This window comes from Elephantulus edwardii, unplaced genomic scaffold (assembly GCF_000299155.1).
Source record: "Elephantulus edwardii isolate Elephantulus edwardi_28Jun2011 unplaced genomic scaffold, EleEdw1.0 scaffold00122, whole genome shotgun sequence".
Taxonomy (NCBI): domain Eukaryota; kingdom Metazoa; phylum Chordata; class Mammalia; order Macroscelidea; family Macroscelididae; genus Elephantulus; species Elephantulus edwardii.
Genome location: NW_006399872.1, coordinates 5,974,567 through 5,978,522, shown reverse-complemented (window position 1 = coordinate 5,978,522; position 3,956 = coordinate 5,974,567). Strand labels below are relative to the sequence as shown.

Sequence of the window (3,956 nt, the reverse complement as noted above, 5' to 3'; positions counted from 1 at the left end):
GGCTGTCTTTCATTGTTTTTGTTCAGACATTCCTCTAGGTCGTATAGCCCTGGTGTACAAGTTTACATCCAGCGTGAACTTGTGGTTGCTGAGGCTGAACACTGTGACACTGATATATCAAATGAGTTAATGGTTAGTTATGCAATGCAGACAGAGAGTGGGGTGGACCTCCCCAATTAAAACAAGCTTGGAAGGAGTGGCATCCACTTCCATAATAGCTTGCCTCCAGAAATCCTATAAACCTAGAGAGGATGAAAGGCACCCAAGCGTTGAGGACTCTCCTTCATAGGGTCGCTATGAGTCGCCTGAGACTTGACGGCATTTAACAACAACAACAACAACAACATATGGAAATAATAATTTGAGTTAGAAGAAAATGCATTTTAAAAACAAATGACAACAGAGTTTCCGTGGTCTGTGTCTATTCCGTAGACCATCACATCCAGTTGCTCAGGTGCATGGCACTTTAGAACTTGGTTCTGTGGCGCTGATAACAGGTTGCCCCCGCAACCCCTAGCCCGGGGCGAGGATTTCCCTGATTTGAGAATGGCCACCTCTCTTTATGAGCCAGTGGCGGAGATCAGTGTGGGTGCCTATGGGACAGTGTTTAAGGCCCGTGATCTCCGCAGTGGCCACTTTGTGGCCCTCAAGAGCATGAGAGTCCCCAACGGAGAAGGTTCTGGAGGGGGCCTTCCTGTCAGCACAGTTGGCTAAGTGGCCTTACTGAGACAGCGGGAGGCTTTTGAGCATCCTAATGTTGTTTGGCTGATGGATGTCTGTGCTACAACCTGAACTGACCAGGAAACCAAGGTGACGCTGGTGTTTGAACATGTGGATCAAGGACCTATCTAGAGATAGCACTCCCACCAGGCTTGCCAGTGGAAACCATCAAAGATCTTATGTGCCAGTGTCTCAGAGGCCTTGATTTCCTCCATGCCAATTGTATCGGGACCTGAAGCCAGAGAACATTCTGGTGACAGGTAGTGGGACAGTCAGCTGGCTGACTTTGGCCTGCCCAGAATCTACAGTTACCAAATGGCACTTAGACCTGTGTACCCAGCTCCTGAAGTCCTTCTCTAATCTGCATATGCAACTCCTGTGGACATGTAGAGTGTTGTCTCTATCTTTGCTGAGATGTTTCCTCAGAAGCCTCTCTTCTGTGGAAACTCTGAAGCTGAACAGTTAAGCACATTTTTTTTATCTCATTGGGTTACCTCCAGAGGAAGACTGGCCCCAAGATGTGTCTCTGTCCAGAACAGCCTTTTCTTCCAGAGTGCCATGCCCAGTGCAGGCCGTAGTGCCTGAGGTGGAGGAGTCTGGAGCACAGCTGCTGCTGGAAATGCTGACTTTTAAAAAAAATATTTATTAATTTTAATGAAAATTTACAGAGACAGGATTTCCAGTCATTCATTGTTGCCCTTTTCTCCTTGCTCATCCCCTCCCCTCACTCTTATCCTTGAAAAGAAACAGGAAAACTCTTTCATTGTTATACAATCCCTCCCCACAAGTTCACTCCACTATGCAGCCTTCACTCTAGACTTCTGTAATGACAAGAATATCCATTCATATTATGCAAAATGGGTGACCCTCGAGGACATTAGACTGAGTGAAATATCTCAGTCACAAAAGGACAAATATTGCATAGGGCCACTGTTGTAAAACAGGACTGACATTAGGGTTGAGGAAAGACCGAAAAGAAGGGGAAGAATGATGCATATTGCATTGAAGCAGACGAGGGAGAGATTTGTTTAAAAGGGATATGTGAATGGAAATTCTGACTTTTGACCCACATGAGTGAATTTCTGCCTTCCAAGCCCTGTAACACTCTTACCTACACAAGGATGAAGATAATCTGGAGTGAGCAGTGGAGAAGCTGGAATAGGACCAAGCCAAGGAGGAGAATACTTTAGCCTCTGCTTCATGCTGAGGCTTTGGAAACCCTTCCCCCCAACTTGTTACAGAGACCATTTTGCTGCCTTAATGACGTCCTTCTCCTGCCCCTCCTCTTGAGGCGTATTCTTCCCCCCACCCCATCTCCCTACACTAAGGGGATGCCTGTCTTCCCTTATGTGACATTGGGTTCCTTTTTTATACAGGGGAAAATACAAAATAAAGAATGAGGTATTTTTTTAAAGAAAAATAGATGACAACAATAGCAAAAAAAGCTTTAGAAGTCATATTATTTAAAAAGCTATAATGACAACCCATTGGCACCAATAGTCACCACAATGTCATATTTTTACATTTGCAAAATAAATTTTGTTTTTTCCCCTTGAAGTAATTTTCTCAGCCCAAGAAATGTGAGTGTATGTTAAGAAACAAGGTGTGATTTTGTTCTAAATCTTATATAAATTAAGGGGTCCTCTGACTTGTGTGTAGATTGAGGTGTGCCTGATTTGAGACATAGTGTTTCCCATAACCTGGTATGCACCTGAGAGCTGGAAGGTGAATAAGGATAACAGGAGAAGCATTGATGCATTTGAGTTTTGATGTTGGAGAAGAGTGTTGAATACCCCATGGGCTGCCAAAAGAATAAATGGGCATGTCTTGGAGAAAGTACAATCAGATGCTCTTTCAAGACAAGGATGGAGAAGTCTCACACACTTTTGGCATGTTACCAGGACAGACTATTTCTTGGAGAGGGACATTATGCTCAGAAAGGTGAAGAGTTGGAGAAAGAGAGGAAAATCCTCTATGAGATGAATTGATACAGTGTTGAGAGAAGCAGGCTCAAATGGTTAGGGATGATAAGGATGGTGCAGGGATAGGACAGGGTTCAGATCTGTTCATAGCATCTCTTTGAGTCATACTCAACTGGATTGCACTTAACAAGAACAAATGAATTTTTTTTAGTCAAAAACTCTTTTCTAAGAAGTAAATTGAGTACACATCACTACTGAAAATAATTTCTTGGCTATTTATTTTTAACTTTTTTCACTTCTCATAATATCCTTCAAAATTATGTAGAATGCAGCATTGTTGTTATTGTTTGGTGCTGTTGAGTCGACTTCTATTTATAGTAACCTGAAGTATAATAGATTGGAGCCTTGTCCTAGCCTGAGCCATTCCCATGATCTCTGCCAGATTCAAGCCCTCTCTTGCAGTCACTGTTTTGTTGAAGGTTATCTTCTCTTTTCCTTGTCCTCTACCTTCCTTAACATGATATTTTTCTCTAAGACAGACACTTCCTCATAATGTCCAAAGTATGTAAGGCATTCTTAGGTTCCATACACCATTCTTTCTTCTATGGAACATCCTACTTGTGCTTCCAAGATAGATTTGTTTGTTCCTTTGGTGGTCCAAGGTATATTCAATACTCTTGGCCAACACTACAATTCAAATGCATTGATTCTCCTTTAGTTATCCTTATTTACAGAAAACATGTTTGTTTTATGATATTTGTATGTTTATTTGTTTAGAGTTTGCTTTTATGGATATAGCACTTATCAGTCAGGTTACTGTACTGACAGATAAGGAACTTGTGTGTTGTTATGATGCCGGAAGCTACGCCACAGGTATTTCAAATAGAGAACAAGTTTCTGTAGAACTTCCAGACAAGCACAGTCTAAGAACCAGGACTGGCAATCCACTTTTGAAATAATAGACCTTCTAAGTTTCAGCCTTAGAAAATATTTTTATGACACAACTCTAATAATTTTCAATAGTTAGAAGAAATATCTAAGTTTAGACTTTAAAAAAATATCTTGCATTAGTCAGGGAAAAAAACCCCAAACCATTTTCAATAAACATAGTGTGAGGATTTCCATGATTAAAGAAGTCAATAAAAGCAAGAGATTTTTTTTTAGTAAATGATCAAAACAGCTCATACTGGGAACAAATCTGATCTTAAGATATGAAATCAGGGGAGCTCTGGTGGCCTAGTGGTAAGGAGCTGCAACTACAATCCCAGAGGCACACAGTTCGAATCCACCAGATGCTCTGCCGGGGAAGGAGGG

The 3,956-nt window shown here is 41.7% G+C and overlaps 1 pseudogene; it reads left to right on the top strand.

Moving 5' to 3' along the window:
- Nucleotides 1–546: 546 nt before the first annotated feature.
- On the top strand, nt 547–1,861 carry LOC102858110 (annotated as a pseudogene).
- The last annotated feature ends 2,095 nt before the right edge of the window (nt 1,862–3,956 follow it).